The sequence below is a fragment of the Protopterus annectens genome, chromosome 5.part1 (genome assembly GCF_019279795.1).
Source record: "Protopterus annectens isolate FY-2018-M chromosome 5.part1, PAN1.0, whole genome shotgun sequence".
In the NCBI taxonomy this organism is placed as follows: Eukaryota; Metazoa; Chordata; order Ceratodontiformes; family Protopteridae; genus Protopterus; species Protopterus annectens.
Genome location: NC_056736.1, coordinates 803470763 through 803498421, shown reverse-complemented (window position 1 = coordinate 803498421; position 27659 = coordinate 803470763).

The following is a 27659-nucleotide window of genomic DNA, read 5'->3' as shown; positions in this document are numbered from 1 at the left end:
ACAAGTTACAAAATGCAATTCTCACTAAAGCCTGTCTGTGTGTATTCCAGCTTGCACAGACCAGACAACATTTCTTCTCCCACAAGAATTGTAGTCACAGTTATGTTAATGTAAAAACACACTTTAGTTATCCACATATGAAAGGTACCAGAAACAGAACTAACAACTAGCTATAAGAAATTACAAGACAATTCAAAGGTAAACAAGCCAACAATGAGGAACACACATGCTTTAAAGCAATTTCAAAGTACACTAACAGTCTAAGGAATGGTCTTCTGAGTCTCTCCTGTCATTAACCAGTAAGAGAAGCAGAGGAGATAAAACTGGGAGGAGCTTCTAGGCCAGATATACTTAAGGCCAGGCTGCTCAAAAGCCTCCAATTATAAAAGCACAACAGGAATAAGGTGGGTGGGTAGGAAACCGAATTCAGAAGAGAGTTTTAAATTTGAAATGTGATTACAACAATTAATTAGATGAGCAATGCTAATAGTCCACTTAGAGCTCAGATAAATAACAATGGATACTGTAAGACCTACATCAATTTATATCAGTAGCTTCAGATTCAGAAAAGAGCTAGTAAAAATGCAATAAACTGAGGGGCCAGTCAGAACAGCCAGGCCCAGCACAGAAACCAAAAAAGCTCTACAGACTATAAAAATGCATTGAATTAGCAGCCTTAACTTCAGATAAAGAGCAAATACAGCACACAAAAATAATTAAGCATAAGGTAAGTGCAATATTGTAAATGTTTTTAAAATGTACTTCACTGGACGCAAAGTAGAGCCCAAATTCTTCGCTTTCAAGCTTCCAGCAGTCCCAAGGATCTATTCTATATATTAGAGACAAATTTAATGGTAAATGTACCATACTTACCCATATTTTATCCCCAGTATCACTGAAAATGTTATCCCCCCAAATATATCATTGCAACAAGTATTAGTTTCCCTGTCAAAGGCTAATAACAATGTTACCATGGCACCAGCATACATAACACTATGCATTCTCATCAGTGCCAGGTATACAGTACCCAAACTTCTACCTGAACTGTCAGTCATAGCCTATCCATAGGTTTGTGCCTGATGACTGGTGAACAACCACTGTGACCACCTACACAAAACTGGCATCTCTACAAATCTGGATCATTACAGGCCTATCAGCTTCTACAGTCTTATATGCAAAAGCATGGAGTATATTATAGCACAACTCATTTATACAGACATAGGCAACTTAACTTATCTAGACTACAGTCAGTTTGGATTTGTTTAGTTAAGGTCCTGACTCCTGAACCCAGTCTGCTTCTTTAAAATGTTTACAGTAAGTGCAGGCATTTTAACTAGTGGGGTACCACAGATATTAACACTGGTCCTTCTCTTGTTTGGTGTTTATTTTGGAGACATCCAAACCAGTACCCCAAAGACATGATTGACCATTTGACCGTGTTTACTGATAACTGGACGCACTGTTATGCACTCACCTGTGTAATACTTAACAGCTCCAGCAAGGGCTCAATAATTCACATGCCTAGTGTACATAAAATGGTCTCAAGCTAAAAGGACAAATGCAGCATAGCAGCATTCAGCAACAATAGTTGTTCCTACTTGTTATAATATACATGGCACTATATTTCACAAAGATACTGTCATAAAAAGCCTAGATATGTATGTAAATAATTCTCTCTCATTCAATTATCATGGTTCCCACACAGTCAGGAAATCCATCTGTCTGACCCAATTAATTTCTAAGGCAATATCTGCAAGATCTAAATAAATTGTCTTACCACTTTGCTCTTATTTTATCAAACCCATCATTGAATATGAATAATTCAACCAAATCAATCAGCTGGAAAGGGTCCCAAAGATATCTCTCTAAGGAAATTAAAGACAAATCCTTCAACTAAAAGTCTTAAAAATGTCAAACTATCTCACTAGAGCCGTATGTCTCTCCTTATGCACAGTACCTTACTGGTTGCTCTAAAGTGATCTATGTCTCAATTTTCAAGCCATGGAAATCCCAGTTCTATTTCATTTTCTATTTCTTTACAAAAATGTGTCTCAAAAACACCCACATTAGGGACATAAATCTACACCAACAAGTAAGCAAGACTTGCTGGATAGTTAGATAGGTTCCTTACTCAAAACATTCCCAGCCTACGGAATAAGTTACCACTACAGGTCAAAGTACTACTATGAATACCTTTAAGGCTAGCCTTGATGACTTGATGGATAGACCCAAATTTATACTAGTGTTATCATGTGCCCTGCTGAATTTGGTATGTGAGCATTATCAAATGTTTGAAATGGGAGGCATGAACCTTTAATAGTGTCTTTTTAAATACGTATATATGACTAGGCATATTATGTTACTTAAGATCAGTTGTCTAGTATTTTCATTTGTTCCTAGATCTTTCAGTGACTAAGGCAAGTGATAATGATTTTCTTCTGCATTTCTGTATTACATGTCTGGTCAGGTAGTTGAAAGGGAAACAAGCATCATGTAGTAGGAGGTACCTCAACATTTTTGCTGCTGCCAGAACTGATCAAAAGCCCATTAGATCACTTCTTCCAGCATTACTTTGTGGGAGATTGCATTTGCCCTTTTCCCACTGTTCTGTGACTTTGGAGTCCATATATAAATAATTAACAGGGTCTGTGGGGGTTTAGGGGGCTTGTTCTCCTGCAAAAAGCACAGGATTTCTTTCTTTTTTTAATTTTTGAGTTTCAGCCTTTTTGGGTTGAAGTTTTGACATATAATGTTTTTGTACTTTGATATTTTGAAGTTCATCCAGTGTGCTAATTGAAGGATTGATTCAAAGAGCAAAAAAATAAAATGATTCCCACAAGAACTTCTGCAAGTGCTGAAGCAAAGAATTTCTCATTCTGCATGGTAGATGTTGTGATGTCCTGCTAATATCCCACCAGACTGCCAACAGTAATGTGATGTCCCCCACTTAAAACCTGGCTCAGTAATTAAGGAGCCTCAATCCTCACAACTGACACTAGTGTAGGAGCATCATGGAAAACACCAAAGCACAGAGCACACAAGACTCAAATTTCACAATTTCTCTTAAGAGCACAACAGGAACATGTTCTGTTTTCTGGGACAGGACTATATACCTCTGTCCACCTCAAATATAATCCCTTATTATACACTTCAGAACAATGCATTCCAGTTTATGACTTTAGACTCATATACACTCAAAATAAGTTCAAATCTCAGACACTCAATCACTTATAGGAAACCTGACACGGATTTCCAGCTGTGTCCCCCTCACCAATACAAATGCTAAATGCTGCTATCAGAGTCAGACAGGTCTACACACTCTTCAAAGGGTGATCAATTTTTAAAAATAAACTATCAAAATAAATGATAGCTATGACCAGAAACAGCCAGGTGTTCGAGGTGACCTGAGGAGTATCAAAGAGGTATAAGTACTCTCTAGCCTCTAAAGAACACAATGATTGTTCAGCCACAATGTAAAGTAATTAAATACAATTAATAATAAGTAAAATGATTACAATAATGTAAATTAATAGCTTTCAATAAACGCCAGAATCCAATCCCCAGAAATATAAAATTAAACTGCAGGATAGAAGTCCATCATCTTAGAAAACTCTATATAAATAACTACATGTCCTGATCTAAGTAGAGAATACTGTTCCTGATCTAATCTAAAACATAACAGCAGGCCAAAGGCAGACCTACAGTTTTTGATGAGTCCTTTTTCTGGGTATCATCTGCACAGCACTGTAACTGACTGTAGCTCTCAACTAACTGCTGCCCTTCCCGAACTGCCCAGCTTAACCATCTCAACTGTCTTTTTTTCAGATAATCACCTAGGAACCAGGAATATTCTAATTACATCACCTATTGTTCAGCTGATTCTCTACAGACAGTTTGTATTTTAAAATCTCCGTCACAAACCTGTGCAAAGAAAAATGTATCAAAACACTGACAGATTCTTTAAAAAAATTCTATAAGCAGGAAGATACTTAACATTTTAAAAAACTTATTTACATTTTCACAATTAGACATGCTGTCATACAATACAAGTTAATCTGAGAATATATACAAATCTTCTGCCATAATGCTAATACAGATAACAGTGTTTCATTTTCTTCACAGATGTAAGGACTTTTCATAATATGGTATGAAAAAAAACACAAGGATACAATGTCGGATGCCAAGCAGAGATAGATGCTGGCAAAATGGACCAGTAACACAGTTCTAGATGGACTGGAGGTGCATCTGCAATCTATGCCAAGTCAAGTGGTATCTGTAGATTAAAATAGCAGCTTTTCCCACTGTAGAGGGAAAGTTGCATAGTACACATTATAGATGATGTTGCCAAAAAGGGAGTTCAGAACTGATATATGGTGTGGAGATGTTTTGCTTGGAAATTGTTGAGTTATTTCTCTGGATCAGCAAAGAAGGCATCCAACCTGAAGTACATGTTTGATTTTTGTGGAATGAATTTAAGGACATTTTTTAGACATTTGCTAATGTGATAAGTATATCTGTTTTAGCAATTGTCAGAATCCTTAGGATCCTCTAAGCATTGTAACCAATGGCAGGAATCCAGAAAGGTTACTATAAACTTTAAGCTCATTTTACCTCTCATGGTAACAATGTCCAATTCTAAGATACCTTTACCACAGTGCTGTACCAAGAAAAGGTGCAGCACAGTGCTAGGTTGTCTCTGTAGCCTACTAATGAGGCATTCTGTTGTAGCAGCCATTAGTAATTACCCACAAGCTTAGCCCTGGAAATACCCATGGTAAGGCATTTACCCAGCTGAAATGATTCACAGAAAAATGTGACTGTGTTATTTAGTTCAACCTGATGAGATAATCAACTCATCCAAAACTTTGCATTTCCCCATTACTTAAAATAACTTCAAATTAGAAGTAAATGCCAGGGAGAAGATCAAATACTTTGACAGATGCAACTGTACTTTGTTAGAAAAGAATATGTGGACACTACAATCTGAATAGTGTAACAGAACTAGCTTCATTTTTTAATGCAGTTCTGGTTTATGTCAATGAGCACATTGTTGTCCTAGATAGGGCATCCTTGACAGATATGAAAGCCTTGCAGTAATAATGTCTGAAGCAGAAACATGTAACAAGACTGGCTGAGAGGTCTGGGCTCTCATGAATAAAATGTGGACTCCACTTTATTCAACAACCAATGGAAGGATTTCATACTTTACTTGAAATTTTCTTTTACTAACTGGAGGACTGGATTTTCTTTCATTCATGATAACTATGATTTTAAGGCCTCTAAAATCTCTCTGATTGTTTTCATTTACAGACTAGTTGCATATAAGAGCAGCAATTTCCCTGCCAGGCACAGATGACAACAAACTCTTCCACTGCTGTGTTATTAAACACCTTTTACCAAATTTATTGAAACTTGTATAATGGCCAAAAGGTGAAAAGTGTCAGAAGTTGTTTAAAGAAGAGCTAGAGTTGCAAATTATCTATACATTTATGTACAGAATACTCAGCATCCTAACATCAAATGCATTTACAAAAATCATGTTTTTCCTGGGGGGGGGACAAATGGCAGATATTAGAAGCCATTGTGGACTCAAGCTGAGGAATAACTGATGGTATGATTATTTGTACAAATGTACACATGAAATGTGCTATATTCTGTTCACATGCTTGATAGCAGTCCACTCTTACTTACCATAAAATCGAATTTGATATAAAGTTTAAGTCCTAGAAATGCATTTTTTTAGGTTGCAATTAGCCAGATGTACAGTTTCATGTATGATTGTCTGTCTGAGGTCGATATATCTCTTTACAGTTATTCTAAGCAAAGATATATACTTTTACTTGGATTGTATTGAAATCTCATTTGTGATTGTATTGAAATGTAATGGCTTACATACTCATCATCGTGGTATATCTTCGAAAAGGATTTCTAAAGGTGCATGTGAATTCTGTAGTCTATTGATATGTTATATATGAATTAGGCCCTTGAGTATTTGTGCAATGCTGTGCAATGATTCTAGCATAATACTGAGATGTATATACATGTGTACTATGCAACAGCAGTGCAAAAAGGCTTAGGTGTACAGGGCAGTTTGCTTTGTTATGCTTATGCATTTCAATGGGAGAATTTTCATAGTGTGAAGCAGAGTGATCCAGGTAAGTAGTACAGTGTAACTGGTTCAAGTGAGCTCACAAACCCCCGGATTCTTCATGCCTTGCACGGGGTGCAGGATCAGTGCAGGAGCTCCAGCAGGCAATATGTCTGCCATGTGATCCAGGAGCAGCCTGCAGGGGCGTGCACGAGCGTTCCTGCACTAGTCCTGCACGGACTAAGCCCCTTTATGCAAATCACCCCATTTACAGGTGAAATCCATGCAAATGAGGTGAATTTGCGATCCAGGAAGCTTGAAACTGGCTGTGCAGGACTAGTGTAATCTGCAGAAATGCACTTGGTTACTAACCGAGTACTGGGTCTATATTAGAACATCGAAGTTTCAAAACTTCGAATGTTCTAATATCGACCCCTATGCCACGAAAGCAGAAAAAATTGAACATACAGAACAGCAAATTTTTTCCCTAGGAAAAAATTTGCTGTTCCAAAACATACACACAACACAAGCACACCATACAAACAGCAACATACACCTAAAATCTTACACCTAATCCTACACTAAACTATACACACACCACTAACTATCCACTTACCTTAACCCAAACCCTAACCCTAAGGTCTGTCACTATCACACACTCACCTCACCTGCACCCTAACCCTAACTCACCAACCCCGCCTTAACCCTCACATCCACACAATCGCACACTTACCTGACCTGCGTCCTAACCCTAACTCACCTAACCCGCCCTAACCCTCATGTCCACACAATCGCACACATACCTAACCCACACCCTAACCCTAACTAATCTAACCTGCACTCAATCGCACACTTACCTGAACCCGACCCGTAACTTTCCACCACAGTGCTGAAAATACCGAAGCAACAGAAATGGACAACCAAATTCTTTCCTTAGGAAAAAGTTTGTTTTTTTGTTGCTTCGATATTTTCAGCTTTCACCAAATAGGGGTCGATATTAGAACATTTGAAGTTTTGAAACTTCAATGTTCTAAGATAGACCCCCGAGTACATGTCTGCAAAATCCAAAACGAAGCCATGACAGCTCCAAATAAAGGCTGCATATCAGTCAGAAAGCATGCCAATGGCCAAGTATAAGGCCACTGGCATTGCAAACATCCTAAGCAATAAAAAAATCAACTTTTATTTCTTTTTTCTGATCTCAGCTGTTTAAGTGTAGGGCAGCGTCACACAAATGGGATGGGGGAAAAATAATAAAATAAATCTAAAATAAGCATTCTAACTAAAATCACTATTCCGCCATAAAAGTCAATAGCAGGCAGAAGACAACATAGCCAGTGAGTAGTGGTTGCTAAGGGGGGAGGCTCAATGTGAGACATGTAACTATGCATTAGCAGGCAATCCTATGCAAATGAGGGGAATGATAGTGAATCCCAGTTTTCCCCAGCATGCTAGTCAGGCTCAAACAGTGTAAGAGTAGAAATAGCTTGGTGCAAGCCTAGGGGTTAGCTGACATCATGGGGGGTGGTGCCAGGCAGGCTGTAAGTGGATTGGAGCCCTGTTGCTCAGGTTTGCTCCTAGCTAAGCACAGCTAAGCAAGGGGGTGTGTCTGAGTCTGCCTAGCACTCTTTAAATTGTCTAAACGAGTGTGTGCACTGCGCACCGGGTTTTAAAGGTAGTATAAAAAAAGTTAAACCAAGGAATAGCAGCTCTGTGCACATTTGAGCACTCTGTTTGTGCGGCACGCTCCCGGGCTTAAACATGAAGGCAATGGGGAAGGAAAAAAGTAGTAGGAAGGTAATCTAGGAGAACTAGCATAGCTGGCAGGTGAAATGTATCAGAATCAGCCAATTACACAAGCAGCAGACCAGCCCAGCACACTACTATAAACTATGCAAACACATTCCCCACTGGTTTTTCCTCACACTCTACACCACCGGTGTACACAAGCAGGGAACTTTTAACAAACAAAACAACAAAATGATAGGGGCTGCAATACCTATCATACAACAACTTGTGGAAGAGGCTGAGGGCGGTGAGGATGTGAATGTTGTCGACCAACCCACAGTGAGGAGATGGAGAAGAGTGTACAGACCAAGGGTAACCTACCAGGGGCTACATGAGCTGGAGATAGTGGAGCACTATAGGGTGGACAGGAACCTCCAACTGCAAATTGTTGAGCTGTGCCGGCCATGCCTGACACACAGAACTAACAGAGGGGAACCCATTCCAGTGGATACCAAGGTATGTATAGGCCTACGAATACTAGCTGCAGGTACCTTCCAAAGGCTAACTGGGGATATGATGGGGAACTCACAGGCATCAGCATACAAGGTAGGTACTCCAACAGTTACTGGATGCCATGTCAGCACATGTCGGTGAGCACTTATATTTCCCCAACACCCATGAGGCATTGGCCAGCAATATGCAACTGTTCCACCAAATAGCAGAATACCCTGAGGCAGTGGGTGCTATAGACTGCACGCACATATGCATCAAAGCACCACCCGGTGAGCGGAGTAGGCTGTACATCAACCGCAAAGGCTTCCCCAACAGCAACTGCCAGATCGTGTGCAATGCCTAGGGCATAATAATGAATGTGTGTGCTGGCTGCCCTGGAAGCTATCATGATTCCCATATCTGGCATCTGATGCAGCTGTACCAGAGATTTGCCAATGGGGACATCCCTCACGGTCACCTAGTGGGGGATGCTGGATATGCACTGGAGCTGTGGCTGATGACACCCATCAGAAATGCACACACCCCTGAACAAGAACCCCATAATGAGGCACACACACAGACCAGATTTATAGTAGAGGATGTGTTTGCGATGCTCAAGTCATGGTTCTGGTGCCTGGACACATCCATTGGAGCCTTGCAGTACTCACCAGCTACACATACCCAAATTGTCATTGTATGTGCCATGCTACACAATATGATCCTGTGGAAACAGCTGCAGCAGGAACAGCTCGGGGCAGGGCCACACAGCCTCCCACCATTGCCAAGGCCTGCACAGGCACAAAGTGACAAGGAGGAGGAACAACCTGAGCCTGCCCCAGTAGACAGAAGGAGGTGTGCCAGTATGCCCTGGCCTTGGCAAAGAGGCAATGCATAGCACATACACTGACACAGTAGGGACCCAGGGAATAACACCTCTCTCTGATTCTCACAAACAGTAAAAGAGATGCCAAACATGACACTACCTGTGCTCAACCATGTGTGGGGAGTGTACTATGTGCATGTGACATAGGCAGCCCTGCAGCACCACCCTCAATACTGGGACAACCACAAGGTAAGTGACTCACACATGTCAGTCAGGGGGGTTCACATATCCAAAAACAGTCAGAGCCAGCAGGACAGGTGTAGACAAACACAAACAAAGGCTGTGCTATTGCCTCTGAATGATGCCTATGGGTGACCTTCCCCCCCCCAGGCCTACACAGACAGACTACAGCAGGTCAGGCAGTGGGATGTTAGTTCTGAAGGGTAGGATGCCAGAAACTAATATGTAGATAAATCAAAGCTAAGATCTGTAGTACACTGGTATGCCTCTTGTCAGCATGATAGGTTAGAATGCAGAATGAAATGGAGTACCTGACATACCAGTACAGTCATAGCAAATGTGTACAAATGTCAGGTGTGCCCTCCCCATCCTACATAGAAATGTAGTAACAGTCAGGTGTGCCCACCCCGATTCTGTGTAGAAATGTAGAAACAGGTGCACCCCCCATCCTACATAGAAATTTAGTAACAGTCAGGTGTGCCCCCCAATCCTTTGTAGAAATGTAGAAATAGTCAGGTGTGCCCCCATCTTATGTAGAAATGTAGTAACAGTCAGGTGTGCCCCCCCAATCCTGTGTAGATATGTAGAAATAGGCAGGTGTGCCCCCCCAATCCTGTGTAGGAATGCAGAAACAGTCAGGTGTGCTCCCTCAACCCTACTTAATTATGTAGTAACAGTCTGGTGTACCACCCCAATATGATGTACACATGTTTTAACAGTCGGATGTGCCCCTCCACAACCCTATGTAGAAATGTAGTAACGTGTATCTGTAGGTCTAATACCAGAGGAGCACAGATGCACAGAGGTGCCCAAGGTAGCAGGATAGGTTGTGGCATCTGCACAATATGCAGGTATGTGTGTGTTAGGTTGGTGTGTGTACCATATCATGTGAGAGTGGTCACTATGTAAGCATGTTGAGGTAAGTCTGATGGCCATTGCCCACTACCGCTGATGACAGGGACAAGTCCTCACAACTGCAGTGCCATACACAATACCCATCAGTATAACACAAGCTAGCAGTAAGCCATTGCAAATGTATGGTAGTAATATGTGTCACCATCTGAAAGACTGACATGGCATGGCAGTTGGTCTACGTATACAAGCAGTACACAGGGGAAAGTACCCCAGACATACAGTATATAATGTGTCACTGTGAAATAGACACACCCTTAGAAAAGTACATACAGGTATGCGTCACATTATTTGGTCCTGTAGTACGGGATACTGGTGATGTCTGCCCAAACACTTGCAGATCACAAAGGAGGTAGGACTGATGCACTGGGAAACAGCTGATGTACCTGCACATGCAAGCATAACTGGAATACCCAATGTATATCTGTGTGTCAGATGCAAGTAGTGTCCATAGCACACATGCACCCAGCTCATGCAAACACCACCCACAGTCACCTCTCTGGTCATATCCCTGCTGTGTGGCATGGGTACAGTAAGACCCCACCTGTATATGGCAATAGTGGAAGACTGCAGCATGCAATGCAGATGTCCCATGCAGGTGTGTCCCTAGCAGTAGGTAGCACCCTGCCAGCATCCACAACACCTGAGCAAGACTGTTAGGAGGTATTGGCATGAACACCTATCACACCTACCCTGTCACCTCAGGGGAATATACTGTATGGTTGGGGTGAGACTGTAGGACTGACAGAATGCAACGACCTGCCACATCTGGCATACAACAACACATAATGCCCCACAGGCGTCTGCCAAAGACCTGTGTCTCACACGTACTGCCAATGCATGTTATGTCACGGACACCCAAATAACAACATAACATACTCCACATAAGCCATATGCAAGGCCATGTGGACAAACCACAATAAGATGTCCACCATGTCCCACTGCATGAATGTGGACCAACACTAACACACACCTGTGCTGGGGTGATACCCTTAGGGAAAGTATTAGAGAATGTATGCATAATGTATGGAAGAGGTTAGAATAACAGAGGAGTGGTGGGAGAATGGGCAGCATGGAATGTGCAGGTTCTGACACCAAGCTGTGTGCATACACTATCCCTGGCTGCAAACACATACATGGGTGGCTACACATCTGCCCGTACACCACAATAGGGTAAATGTCCTGACCCATGGCTCCTGCCCCTGACTGACATGTGCGATTCTGTACAGCTGTGAGGCATTGACACAGCAAGATAAGCCCATACTGTCATGCTGATGGGTGTACAAGTATGGGATCCTCTGCCAGTACTGTACCAAGGTGCTGAACCGGATACACAAGCCCAGCACCAAGTGTCTGCAGCTCCTTCTTGAGAATGGCATAACTTACCATGAATACGTAGGTGTCTGCCCACAATACCAGACACAGCCACAGTCACCCTTGTCCCCAAAGACATCACTGTGAGCAAGAATGTCCACCTGACAGTACATGAGGACAGAAAGCATCACTGTGTATAACAGTAAAAGTCTGAATATCTCTGCTAACGGCAGTACCATGTAGCTGAAGCAGCACAGACACAATCACCTAGAGTACTCACTATCCCCTGCACAGTTTGTCCCCATATTGCCAAATGATCGACGGATACCCTGCAGAAACAGTATGCTCCCTGTAGGTATACAACACAAAGGTCTGCACTGCAGTGCAAACTACCTGGACTCGATCCACACATTCAATACAGATGTGCATACTGGGCATGCTCACACAGAGAGAAATTAAGGCAATGCCAGTCAACAACATACTGAAAGGTCATACTGGGCATGCTCACACACTTAAACAAATAAAGGGCATGTCTGCAAACACCAGGCCATGTCTGCAAACACCAGTGGACCAGACATATCTGGCAGTTGCAGATGTTAGTGCAGACACTCCTCAGTATGCACCACTCATGCTTTTCACACACACTGGATAGGAATACAGACATATATCTAAGGACAACACACTATAATAAGCCAAAGGTAGACATACATAGATGTGTGGAAGAGGGTGACTGTGACAAGGAGCCATCCAGGCCTATCCCACCCAGCACACAGCCAAAGGGCTACAACCACATGAAGTTCAGATGTCACTCACTGTAGAAACTAGCCACCAGTATCTATCAGCATTACAGACTATGTGGTGCAAGTGCTAGCTGTGCAACATGACTGTACAAGGAAGTAGTCATCTAGCAGCTGTATACACATACCTGTGAAATATGACCTTGTGTGTGCCTGTATGTGGTGTGTCAACCTCTAGATGAATGGGTTATGGCCCATGCACACACACACTGCCCTCCCCATAGCCCTACTATGACAAGCCTGTTGTGGTCATCCACTGAAAATATACCTTTGGGAGAGTTGTAGCCCTGTAATCTTCATGGTGCGACCTATAACTGCGTACTGCTTTAGTGTGATAAGATAGGTAGGAGTTCCAATCCCAGACATGACAACTGTGTGTATGTGTGTGTGTCTGTCTGTGTAGAGAACAATGCTTTTTAGGGTAGTCACACTACCCACAATTCAAATGCTCTACTGTGTCGAGGCTGCTGATATCATCCACCTAGAAATACACCTCTGGGAAGGTTGTAGATCAGTAATCTCCATAGCGCACCCCATAACTGTGTACTGCTGTAGTCAGATAAAATATAGTTAGGAGTTCTAATCCCAGACTTGGCAAGTCTGTGTGTGTGTGTGCCTGTCCCTGTCTGTGTAGAGAGCAATTCCTTTTAGGCTACTCACACTCTCTACAATTCAAATGCCCTACTTTGTCAAGGCTGCTGATGCCATCCATCTAGAAATCCACCTCTGGGAAGGTTGTAGCCCAGTAATCTCTGTAGCGCGTCCCATAACTGCGTACTGCTGTAGTGTGATAAAATAGTGAGGTAGGAATTCTAATCCCAGACTCGGCATGTGTGTGTGTGTGTGTGTGTGTGTGTGTGTGTGTGTGTGTGTGTGTGTGTGTGTGTGTGTGTGTGTGTGTGTGTCTGTCCCTATATGTGTAGAGAGCAATTCCTTTTAGGCTACTCACGCTCCCTACAATTTTAATGCCCTACTTTGTCAAGGCTGCAGATGTCATCCACCTAGAAATACACCTCTGGGAAGGTTGTAGCCCAGTAATCTCTGTAGCACGTCCCATAACTGCGTACTGCTGTAGTGTGATAAAATAGTGAGGTAGGAATTTTAATCCCAGACTCGACATGTGTGTGTGTGTGTGTGTGTGTGTGTGTGTGTGTGTGTGTGTGTGTGTGTGTGTGTGTGTGCCTGTCTGTCCCTGTCTGCGTAAAGAGCAATTCCTCTTAGGCTACTCACACTCCCTACAATTTGAATGTCCTACTTTGTCAAGGCTGCTGATGTCATCCACCTAGAAATACACCTCTGGGAAGGTTGTAGCCCAGTAATCTCCGTAGCGCGTCCCATAACTGTGTACTGCTGTGGTGTGATAAAACAGTTAGGTAGGAGTTCTAATCTCAGACTTGGAAATTGTGTGTGTGTGTGTGCGTGTGTGTGTGTGTGTGTGTGTGTGTGTGTGTGTGTGTGTGTGTGTGTGTGTGTGTGTGTGTGTGTGTGTGTGTACTTGTGTAGAGAGAGAGAGAGAGCAAAGCATTTTAGGCTAGTCACACTCAGTACAATTCAAATGCCCTACTTTGGCAATACTGGGGAAGGAGCACTCCAGCAATCCCTGTGGTGGGTCCCATAACAGCATCATGCTGTAGTGTGATATAGAACTCTGGTAGGGGTTCTATTCCCACACATGGCAGTTATACACCTTTGGGGAAGGGGCACTTCGGCAATCCCTGTGGTGCGTCTGATAACAGCATCATGCTGTAGTGTGATATAAAACTCTGGTAGGTGTTCTCTTCTCACACATGGCAGTTGTGGATGTTATGTGTGTGTTTCTATGTCTGTGTTAGGAAGCAATGCATTTTAGGCTAGTCACACTCAGTACAATTCAAATGCCCTATTTTGGCAATCCTGTTGATGTCATTCACTATGAAATATACCTTTGGGGAAGGGCCACTCCAACAATCCCCATGGTGTGTCCTATAACACCATCATGCTGTAGTGTGATATAGAACTCTGGTAGGAGATCTATTCCCACACATGGCAGTTGTGGATATTTTGTGTGTGTTTATATGTCTGTGACGGGAGCAATGCATTTTAGGCCTAGTCACACTCAGTACAATTCAAATGCCCTACTTTGGCAATCCTGCTGATTTCATTCACTGTGAAATATACCTTTGGGGAAGGAGTACTCCAGTAATCTCCATGGCACATCCTATAATGGGGTAGTGGTGTAGTGTAATATACTAATTAGGTAGGAGCTCTAATCCCAGACGTGAAAGATGTGTGTGTGTGTGTGTGTGTGTGTGTGTGTGTGTGTGTGTGTGTGTGTGTGTGTGTGTGTCTGTGTTTGTCATTCATATCCTGTGTGGAGGTGGTGTGAGTGTGTAACAACTGGAATCAATGTGGAGTGGGTTTTGCAAACTTCTTAGATGGTGGGCCAAGTAATTATCACAATGTCCACTGTACAGGGATAACAGATGTGAAATAGCCAAGAGGCTGGGGTGCAAATCCATACCCCTAAATGTGCCATCAATGCCAGCTGAACAATGTTAGCAACCCTTGTATTACCCAGGGAACACTCTCAACCCATGTCTCATACACACACTTTCCTGGGCAACAGCCGCTATGCTGGTAGTACCCTGCATGTTGCCCACTGATAGTAACCATGGTGTGATTGCAGTGGGCTAGAGAGGGCATGGCACCTTGTCCATCAGTCCAATTGGCATGTACATGCTGACGGTGCACCTCCCCCATGTTCCCCACTGGACGCCTGCAACACCCGTGGTGCCATCAAATGTGACCCACAAAAGACATACCATGCCTGAAACACAAGTCCTGTATGGACAGATGCCAGTGACACCATGGAATACCAGTATCATGCTATCAGTGTAGGTGCAGGGTCAACCTGCTGTCCTTTAACAGTTCCCACCACATGAGACCAGGACTGGCGCATCTGATGATAATCTGTATATATAACATGGACCAGACACCCCAGGTACAGTTCCACATATCACTGTACAAGCATGTGGAATGTGTGCACATTCCAGACACTGTCCATATCATGGACTAAGGAACACATCCATGGCAAGCAATGCACAGCATAGGCCACACGCAATAGTCACCCAGGTGACTGGATGGTGAATACAATACCCACCTGTCTGGGCAACTCCAGAACCTACACCCTTGAGCCACATTGCAGACCATTGTCATGTGGCCTGATGCCAAGGTATACCCATCACCTTGCCTTGTATAGCCGTCTGGCAATGTCGACCACAACACACCCGCGAAGCAGTGCATCCATGCATGTCAGTATTGGCACCCATGTCTGTGTGTGTGGTGTATGATGCGTATGACCACATTCACAATCACTATAACCCTCATTGGCATACTGAAGCATGCTGTCTGATGTCAAGCACCACATACCCTTTACACATATAACCTCTGTATGACCCTTGTGGTGCATATGATACCTGCACAGTACTGTATCACAAGACAGTACTGTGCATGGGATACCTGCACAGTACTGTGTTGTAGCAATCCCACTAGTGATGCATTGTATTCCTGGCCCTGCCAAATGTGTCAATGTGTGTGCATCCTTGTGAGAGTGTGGATGTGTCATCTCTGACACCTGTTCATGCGGACAGGCATGTGTACTAGACCTACAACATAGTTACTATATCCCTGTTGCAGATGTCACTCACCATCACATATACAATCTGAGGGCTCCCCAACATGTAACCTATGTGGTGCATCCAATAACTGTATGGACATGTGGTAGCACTACATAATAATCAGGGGTTTGATACCCTGTACTGGTAGGTATGTGACCCACACATGCTAAAGTTTTAGTCTCCCTCCCTTCCCTGGCTTTTCTGTGCCTCAGTCTGCCTGTCCCGCTCCCTCTCTGGTGGATGTGGAGACTTACACCTGCATTGCTTAGGCAGCAGCATGTGTATTTTAAGTGATGCTCATGATCAGCTGATGGCCTCTGCATGAATTGCAGCCCTCCTCTAGCTGATTGCATGTGGAACAGCTGTGGTAACATTCCCATAGCCAATTGCATGAAAATACACACCATTATCTAGGAACATCATGTTGGTGTTGGGCCTTTCATTCACTGTGAGCAGGAGCTCGACCTGCTTGGCAAACAGCATCTCAGCTGGATTGGGGCTTTTCTTCTAACAACATACACTGTGGAAACAGGCCAGTACACAGGAGGGGGATGTGCCTGATCTGAAAACAGACTGCACGTGCTTCTATACTGCATTTGAAGTAATGTTGGTTTAACAGGGTTTGTGTGGATATGGCTGTCCTACGTGTTGTAATACCTGCCATGTCAGTGCTATGCTTATGAGGGAACACTCATCTGTAGGGTCATCTGCAGATTGGCCAGTGTGAGGCACCTTTTGTTTTAGGTGTTAAACACAAAGCACTTATCTGTGAACTGCAGAAGGTAGTGTGAGGATTGCAGTCTGTAGATGGTGACAGCCGTGAGAGTTACTGACTTCATATCCCTCACAGGACATATGTTGCAACAAACACTGTTACAACAGTAAATGTATGAGGTTATCACAGCAACATGTCAATATTGGCCCTGTGTATGTGTCTCCAGCCACATCCTTGTCAACCTTTGTACATATGTCATGCAGTAAGAGGTGCATATGTGTTGTACACCATAATTAGTGGCATCATATCTGATAACATGCCAGTGAGATAACAGAGTACTACACATGTTATGTATAGTAGGGGTTATATTTGATGACATAACCTGGACATTCTGTGGTTGTGTGCACAGTACTGATGTCTGTGTACTTATGGTGATTGTCGACAGTGTGTGTATTGTTAATATGTACCTTGGCCTATGTACAGACTGTGGTAGATGTCATTGTTCTTGGTCCTGTTCTATCTGATGTTACATGCTGCTCCACTGTATGTTACCCTATCGGCTGACATTTTGTAGGGCCATACACGCACATGTCCCATACCACAGACAGGCAATGGAGCACATTGTGTAGTGGCCTACTATATGTAGGATTAATGTGTGAGTGGCACATATGAGGTTGGTGTTGAACAGATAGTCCATATACTGTAATAATACGCTAGCATACAATATGTGGCTGTGGCTGTGTTCACATTGGTTGTGGTTATGCACTTTCACACAGGTGTATGTTACTCTGTACTATGGCATGCCTGTAGAGCATGCTATATATGCAGGTACATGTGCATTCCCCCATAGGAAATGTAGGCCACTGTTGAGCCTGTCTGCCTGCAGCCTGCACAGTGCTATGGTACATGCCTAGCGGCTTAGTGTACTTACCCAGTGAGATGTAATGTCCAGATACTTGCCGGATGTACTGCCGCTGGGCCACCATAACAGGCATGTATGTCAGACAGAGCAATGGAATGCTGTACAGATGTTTGTCAATATCTAGTAGGTAGTATGTGGCCATGGCACCTCTGGACCAGCGGTTATTATGTGGCATGACAGGCAGGAATGTGTGAATGCATAGCCTATGGGGGCACATGTATACCAGTATTTACGTGTTATTACCCATGTACATGGCTGTTAATATCCACATTGTTAGGAGTGGTCCACATGTTATGCACTAAGGGGTACTGTGTATACCTCTGGACTGTCCAGAGTGTGTCAGACTGTCCACATGTATTGGCCATTATCTCTGCTGTAGTCCACAGGAGCATTACTTGCTAGCAGTGGTACTGTACTATGATGTCCTTAGGATGTCTGTCAGTAGCCAGTGGTGCACATGTTAAAAGCATATGTGACCTCCCACACACACCATGTCTGTGAAGACACTCCCTATTACAGTAGTAATAATGTACAAATATACCTGCTATACACACCTGACATCCCCTTGCACTAAGAAGTTGGGACTATAGGGGCTGAGGTAGGGATACACTCCATGTTCAAGACATATGTTGAAGATATATGTACATATAATTATCCAGATATCTATATAGACATACACATATACATATCGACATACATAGATGGATATGTATATGTACATAGCTATACATATAAATACCCAGATATATACATATACAGAGCAATATATGTCTATGCATATATAGATAGAGATACATATGCTCATATACGTATGGATATCTACATATATATTGACAGTAGTAAGTATATCAAAATAGATATGTATGCACATATAGTTATTTATATCTACATATATACCAACATAACTACACACACACATATATATATATATATATTTATATATATATATATATATATATATTTATATATATATATATATATGGATTCACTTCAGAAGCTCGAATTTACAAAATCTCAAACTTCAAATAACCGAAACCAAAACATCGAGTTTTGTAAACTCGAACTTCTGAAATTAAACCAAAAAAAAAAAAAAAAAGACAAACTTCGCTTTTGCAGGGGGGCTTCAACGCCCTGCACCCCCCATGTGGGGGGCTGTGCCCTCCACACCCCCCCTACTTAAATATACCAACTCTAAGATCGCTACAGTGGGAAATGGGAAATCTCCGTCTTGGCTGTATGCGAAGCAAAACGGAGATTTCTCATTTCCTGTCAACACCACAAAAAAAAAAAAACATTACATACACAGAGCGCAAGAATCCTTGCCTCTGTGTGTACGCAATGTATTAAGGTAAGTAAACTTTATTTTTCAACACTACACATATTGATTTACTGAAATCTCGATCATATGGTCTCAACCATACAAATTGAGATTTCAGTAATTCGATTATGTGAAGTGTACCATAATAAATATATATATATATATATATATATATATATATATATATATATATATATATATATATATATATATATATATATAGATATATATATATATATATAAATATATATATATATATATATATATATATATAAACATATATTTATATGAGCACTACAGAATCCCGAAAGCCCAAAGTCCTGAAGACCATCAGGTGCGAGCTGCCTTAAGGTATATGGATGTACATTACCATACAATCCACCTTGGCTAAATGCAGGCCTACTGCCATCTGACATACAGATTGTTCTGCTTGTCAGTGTGCTTGTCATGGTGTCAGTTGTGCCTTGTTATGTAATAGTTACATCCCATTGTGTCAAATGAGGTCTTTACCCCCTAGGGATTGTCTACAGAGTGTAGATAGAGGCTGATGAACTATACATATGCATTACTTACTCTTGATTGGTATCCTGTGGCCCAGTCTGTCTTTACTATTGTACTACTTGAAGGCCTTGACCTGGACAGCACAATTTGTTAACTTTTCCAGACTAATGTATTAGTATAACTGTTTCACAGTTGCATTACTCAGTTTATATGGATGTCCATGTCTAAACAGCTATATCACATGGCATATACAACTGTAATAGTACACAGATAAAGCTTTCCCATTTATGCAAGCCTGTGTGTGGTGTTATATCCTTTGATTTCTCTTTAGGTATATGTTGCAGGCAATGATTGTCATTTGTATGGTTGGCTCATACAGTCTGAAGTTGGTAAGGTGGTAACTGTAGGAATAGTGGCTGTTCCATATTGTGTGCACCTACTACATATGTATCTTACTATACATATCTCTGCGTGTGTATGTGTAGTTACGTATATATAGGTTCATAGGTTCATAGGTTTATACTAGGCTATCTGCCCTAAGGCATTTATAAGCCTAGCCCAAATTATTGTGGCTTACGCCACCCCTTATATGAAAAAATACTGTGCCCATTAGTTCGTTGTGCCTCTGTCCAGCAGTGACCCAGAGATGATTCCCGGGGTAAACCTACGAACTCCCATCCACAGGTCTAGATTTCTCTTGAACAGAGTCAGCGAGGTGCTCTGCCTCACATGGACCGGGATTTTATTCCACAGCATAGGGAGTCTCTGAGTGATAAATCTATCCCTCCAGCACGTCCTATTTATATCCGTGCTAAGGTTTAAGTCGCTTGCTCTAGTGGTTTTGGTGGATTTGGATTTTTTGAGGTGGAGCATGTCCATTAATTCCGGGTTGGACATGGCCTTGTATGTCAGGCACATGTCACCTCTGAGCAGACGGTATGCGACTGAATAGAGCTGGAGTTTCTTCAATCTGGCAGCATATGACAGATTTTGGAGTCCCTTTATCCTTTTGGTGAGGAACTTTTGGGGTCTCTCCAATTGCTGCAGATGTCGGGTGAGATACATCCCGAATGGGGCATTGTACTCGATCATTGGTCTGATAAGTGAAGAGTACAGGGAACAATGACCTCACTAGATCTGGATGTGAATCCCTTCATGATCAGGTGGGCAATGTAGAAGGTCTTTCTAACCACTTTAGCAATGTGAGTGTCAAAAGAAAGGCCACTGTCAACCTGGGTCCCCAGGTCCCTGATAACCTCTTCTGTGCTTAGTGGATTGCCACCTATATGGTAGCTTGGGGTTACCTTGTTTTTCCCAAGGGTATGACTATACATTTTTGGTGTTTAACTTCAGGCCATGGCTCTGGCACCAGCTATCTGTTTCCGTGAGTCCCTTCTGAAGGATATCCGTGTCCGATGCACTTTCCACTATGGCGCCCAGTTTGCAGTCATCTGCAAACTTTGTCAGCCAAAGTCCTCCCATGTTGGCCTGTACTTCTGAGAAGTAGATGCCAAACAATAGGGGCCAAGGACCGAGCCCTGTGGGACACCACTTGTGACCGGCTTGGAGTCTGACACAGCGCCAGCAACTCTAACCCTGTGGGTTCTGTCCTTAAGCCAGTTTGCAACCCATCTTGTGACATATGGGTTTACATTTAAGCTGGTAAGTTTTTCTACAATACCCGAGTGGGGTATTGTGTCAAGCCTTTGCAAGGTCAAGGTAGGCTGTATGGACTGCCTTTCCTCATCAATGGCCTTGGTGACTATTTCGAAGAAGTCGACCAAGTTCAAAAGGCATGATCTTCCCTTAACAAAGCCAAACTGGGTCGGGTCCAATGTCTGCAAGTCCCCTATATCTTTGTTTATGAGCTCCATTATGATCCTCTCCATAGCTTTGCAGACTAGACTTGTTAAGCTTATGGGGCCGTAATTACCAGGGTCCGTGAGGCCACCTTTGTGGAGTGGGACCACAGTTGCCGTGACGCCACCCTTGGGCACGTATCCTGTGGTAAGGCTGAGATTAAACAGCTGCCTTATGTGCGGGTTTAATTCCTCATTTAGCTCGTGTAGCACACAGCCGGGGACACCATCCGTCCCATTGATGCTGTGTTTTTAGCTTTAGAGAGAGCAGCTTTCACCTGCATTTGAGATGTCCGGGAGGCTACACTCGGCTGGAATAGTTATCTCTCCTTTAGGGGGGGGAGGGGGGTGAAGTTTGAACTGAACCTGTCTGCCAGTATGTTGGCAATGTCTGTGGGTTCAGTGATTTTTGTATCATTTTGGACTAATTCTGAGCATATCTGTGAGTTTCCACCCAGGTTCCTAACATAGCTGAAAAAGGCCTTATGATTGTCCTTTGAATCCATGGCAATTTTTCTCTCAAAATTGGCCTTAGTTGATTTTATGAGTGCTCGTATTTTTTACTAATAATGATCAGGGGTGACTTCCCTTTTATGGATTTTGTTCTATCATGTAATAGCTTTCTCCTCTTATTGTAAAGTTTGTTAATGGCTGGGGTCCACCAGACTGGATGTTTGCCCTTTGTGGAAAGAGTCTTGGTTTTATTTGGGATTGCCTGATCCATGCAGTCCTGGAGGTGTTCATAGAAGGCATTTGTAAGGGCTTCAGAGCTTGGGTTGTGGTTTCCTCTGACTCAGGGGCCTTGAAGGATACCACACCAGTCTTGAGTAGTGTGAAGTTTGCTTTAGAGAAGTTCTTCACTATGGTCTTTTTGTTTGGGGTGGGGGATGTGGATTTCCAGTGAGATTAGTTTATAATCAGATCTCACCAATGAGGGATATACTTCGGTGTGGAGCATTTTGTCCCCATGTTTGTGACAATGAGATCTAGTATATTTTCTCCTCTCGTGGAACAGTGACTAGCTGTTCCATGGCATTTGAATTTATGAACTCCAGGAACCGTTGGGCTAGAAAGTTAGGGCTTGAGTAATGTTCCCAGTCTATATTCGGGTAGTTGAAGTCACCCAATATGATGGTGTTTGGAGATACATTTATACCCTCCAGTGTCTTCAGGAAGGCTGTGTGGGTTCCTGAGTTTGAGAGGGTGGCCTGTAGCATGCTACAATTTGTAGAGCAGTTTTGCCTATTGTTAGTTGCACCTGGATGGTTTCAAGCTTCATGCGTTGCCACCAACCTGGAGGTGTGAGTATCCTTTATGAATATGGATACACCCTCCTTTTGTGGAGTGGTCCGGGTTTTGGGGCCGGAACATGATATGAGGTAAAACCTAATAGTGCCGGGTGCTCTCAGGAGCCTTGGACCAGGTTTCAGTTACAGCACAGACATCGATGTTCTCCATACTGAGAAGGGCCTCGAGTGCATGCATTTTGAGATTTAGACTTCTGGCATTGAGCAGCATTACCCTCAATTTCTTCCCATTTTTGTTTTCTGGGGTGGTAGGTTTAGAATTTGAGCCTTGCCTAAAAAAGGCACTATGGGGTGGCAAGAGCCTTAGCCAATATCCGGAATCCCAGGGTGACAGGTGCAAGCCGTCCCTTGAAGCAGCGTGGCTTGTCAAGCATGTCATCCCAGGCAGACAGACACTGGATCCCCTTTGAATGACACCAGACATTAAGCCAATTGTTAAAGCTGATCATCTTGTCTCTATATTGTGGCATCATTCTTGGTGAAGGAAGGATACTGCTCAGGGTTAGGGTCATACCTGCCTGGGCTACATAATCAGAGAGCTCCTCTATGTCTCTTTTCATGCAGTCCAGCGAGGTACGTCTCAGGTCGTTCACTCCTGCATGGACAATGTCTGTGTCATATTTGTACTTGCTGTGGAGTGACCCGAAAGTGCTTGTGTTATGTGGCGGATTCTAGCGCCCGATAGGCAGCTTACTGTGACCCTCTCCTTGTTCAGCCTGGTGAGTGGGACGTCAGTGTGTCTGACTATGGAGTCACCTATGACAAGTATGTTTGGTGTTGTATTTGGCCTTAAGGGCTGTGACTGCTTTGCACACTGCTTTTGTGGTTTATGTGTTGCTTGTGGGGTGTCTTGAGGTAGCAGTTGTTTGGGTGTCTGCTTTGGAGGCCTCTGCTGTTTAGGTAAATTTTTACTCAGAGCCTCCGAGTATGTCTTTGTGTGTTTATGTGTTTGATTCAGTGGAGTGGTAGCATTATGTGAGGCTGGTTTTGTGGTGTGTGTAATTGCCTTCTCCTCCTGTCTGGTCTTGCCAGTCCTGAGTTTAGAGAGCTCAGCCTCCAGTTTGGCTAAATAGCTGCATCTCTCGCAAGTATTTGTGTTATGTGGGAGGAGGAGAGGGTTGTCTGTGTACATGAGGCAGTTATAACATTGCCTCAAGATTCCCAGATTCACCAGCTGGACCGGAGAGGAGATTGACAACTGACCTTTGGACATGCTAGAATAATATTGGGAAATCCTTAATTGAAAACAAGGGCCAGTGGGGAGTGAGGGTGTAGTGCTTTTAATTTTTAGTGCTGACTTATATAATTGCTTTAGTATACATATATATATATATATATATATATATATATATATATGTATGTATACACACGTATATATTCCACCTAAATGCCAATTTTCTAGAGTTTCTGTGATTTACAAAACTTGTTTCAGATACATATTGTACTTATTTTACTGCCTGCACTTTAACAAAGTCGTTTTTATGTTTAAATTACCTGTTTATGTGTTGTAGGCTACACACTCAAGTATGATAGCAATTTCTGTGCATTTAAAGTGTTTTTTTTTATTGTATCTGCTTTATTTTCTGGAAAAAACATAAAAAAAATATTTGTTTTCTCGTCTTTCTAAGCTAGTATAATCCAGTTTTCAGGTTAGTGCTGAATTCAGGTTTGTGTTACAAGTGTCTGTGTTTGCCCATACCTTACTTGGATAGAAGGAAGTTTCTCTGTTCACTGTGAGAGAGGGAGCTTTGAGCAGCTTATCTGTCCCTGGAGGAGTGGTTTCAGCACAGACATTAGTAGTTTATTTGCCATTTTGGGCTAATTTCTATCTCTTTCATTTCCCTGCTATAAAACCCACATTTGCAAGGTTTTTGTGCTAGTATACAGCTAGGCAAGCTCCTGCCTGGTTCCCTGCAAAGTTCTACAGCAGCAGAGAGACAAAAGAGAGACTTTGGAGTGATTATCATTTTTCTGCATTTTCTTGCTGCCTTTAGCTAATTCCGCCTAAAACACCAATTTTCTATGGTTTCTGTGATTTATAAAGCTTGTTTCAGCTACATATTGTTCTTATTTTACTACCTGCACTTTAACAAAGTTGATTTTGTCTGTAAATTACCTGTTTACCTGTTGTAGGCTACACACTCAAGTGTGATAGCCATTTCTGTGCATTTAAGTGTTTTTTTTGATTGTATCTGCTTTATTTTCTGAAAAAAAAAATACTTATTTTCCCACCTTTCTAAGCTAGTATAGTCCAGTTTTCGGGTTAGTGCTGAATTCAGGGCTATGTTACAAGTTTCTGCGTTTGCCCATACCTTACTTGGTTAGAAGGAAGTTTCTTTGTTCACTGTGAGAGAGGGAGCTTTGAGCACCCTATCTGACCCTGTAGGAATGGTTTCAGCCTAGAAATGAGTAGTTTACTGGCCATTTTGGGCTAATTTCTATCTCTTTCATTTTCCTGCTATAAAACCTGCATTTGTGTGGTTGTGCACACCGGGCAGTGCCAGTTAGGTAGTTTATAAGTATTCCTGGCTCCACGAAGTCTGCTCTTCAATTTTTCCCTTGGAAATAGACAAACATTTAACTTAAGCACTCAAGCTTTTCACTTCTCATCCCAGCATTTGCTCAAAACTCATTGCAAGCACTAATAAACCTTAGCAATAGACCCCCATATACTGTAGAGAAGGACAAGGCTCTCTATTCGACCTTACCAGCCAATCAGTAAAACTGTTCACTGTACCTATCCAAGCATGTCCAAAGGGCAGTTTCAAGTGTACTCTCCAGTCCAACTGGTGAATCTGGGCATTTTGAAGCAATGTTACAATTGCTTCATTTTATTTTTATTTTTATTTTATTTTACATTTGTTGACCGGGATAGTCTGACTGGATGCATGTCCATTTTCAGCGGAGGCCCGGGGAGAAAAGCTCCAAGGGTAAGCAGATACAGCATTACATAATACCAGCATTCCATATTACAAACAGACTATTTACAGAGATTACATAAGTAAGCAAGTTAAACAAGTTCCACAGGTTACAGTTAATCCTGAGCACAAGTCAGGATTAAATTAAATTACACAGTAAACTGGTTAACAGATTTTTACACATTCTAGAGAGAGCTAGCCAGGCTTGATACATTGACATAGCCAGTTAAGTGACAAATGTTGTTTGTGTCTAGTTTTAAATTGACCTAAGGTGGAAAGTAAGGTAATATCAGCTGGAAGAGAGTTCCAGGATCTACTTACAGAGTTTGCAAAGAGAGAGTCACCGGCTGTGTTATTAATTTTGCTAGGCTGAATTAGTTGTTTGTTAGAGGATTGAAGCGGTCTAGGATTGTTATAGGGGTGATAATATTTTTAAGTGCAGAAGTATTGTCCAGATTATAGAGGATTTTATAGGCCATAATCAGTTGGTTATACTGGATTAGGCAGGGTAGTTCAAGCCACCCAAGCTGGTTTAGATTGATGCAATGATGTGTCCTAAAAGGCAGCCCAGTGGCAAACCTGGCAATGTGGTTGCAGCAAATTGAGAGTTTGTTAAGGACAGTCTTGTTTAAATTCAAGAGTAGAGGGGATTCATACAGAAGGGCTGAAAGAAGGTGAGAGCGAGCTATGGCAATTTTAGCTGGAGGGGTTAGGAAGGCTTTTATTCTGTAAAGTGACCCTAGTTTTTTATTGATGGTTTTGATAGTTTGGTTAACATGTAGATCAAATTTTAGATTATTGTCTATGATGACACGTAATAGTTTTGCAGATGGGTCAGGGGAGATTATTGCGCCATCATTTGATTTTATGGTAAAGGTGAAAGCGGTAGACCTATGTGTTGGTGAAAATAACAGCATTTTAGTTTTTTGGGGATTTAGGATCAGACGATGTTCAGAAAGCCAGTTTTCTATTGTATTAAAGGTGGTCTGGGTAGCTGACCATAACTCTACTGGAGATGTGGCTGAGTAAATCAGAGTAGAGTCATCAGCATATTGGATACAGCTGACTTTTGGGATGGCAGTATAAAGGTCGTTAATGAAGATGGAGGACAGCAAGGGCCCTAGTATAGAGCCTTGTGGTACTCCAAGGGTGTTAGGTGGAAGGTTAGAGAGTTTTTCTGCCAGACGACAGCCTGCTGTTGACCATTCAGGTAAGATTGAAACCATTGGAGGGCTCCAGTATCTAGACAGAATGTTTGCAGGGTGTGGATTAAAAGTTGGTGATCAACCATATCGAATGCCTTGGAAAGATCCAAAAAGAGGGCTGAGGATATATAATTATTGTTGCGATTATGGTTTATGGTGTTAGTAAAGGCTATGAGGGCTGAAGTAGTGCTGTGATGAGGACAGAAGCCATGCTGAGTGTCTGCCATAAGGCGATTTTGGATTAGGTGGTGCATGAGTTGTCTATGAATACATTTTTCCATAATCTTTGCAAGTGGAGAGAGTATAGCTATTGGCCTATAATTGGAGAATTCAGTAGAGCCTCATGTACACAAACAACCTTCTCCTCCTTCCACCAAACACTAATACATGTGAGAGATGCAATTATACAGCCAAACCAGTGGCTACGCTCTCTCAACCCAAGACTGGACAAGGCAGTTAGGAGGAGAAGGGAATTACTTGCATCACACCACCAGTCTCACATAGACTGATGAAACCAGCACCAGCAAAAAACACACATAAATACATGAAAACATACTCGGAGGCTCTAAATAAAAATCTTCAAAAGCAACAGAGACCTCCAAAGCAGACATCCATGCAACCTCCACCCCCAACACAAACTATGAAACACATACTTCAGAAAACCAGTGTGACACGCAATCACAACCCTTAAGGCAAAATAAAATGACCAACAAACTAGTAATAGGTGACTCTATAGTCAGGCACACTGACTACGCACTCACTAGGCTGAACAAGGACAAGGTTACTGTTAGCTGCCTGTTGGGTGCTAGGATCCACCACATAACACAAGCACTCAGGTCACTCCAGAACAAGTACAAATATGAC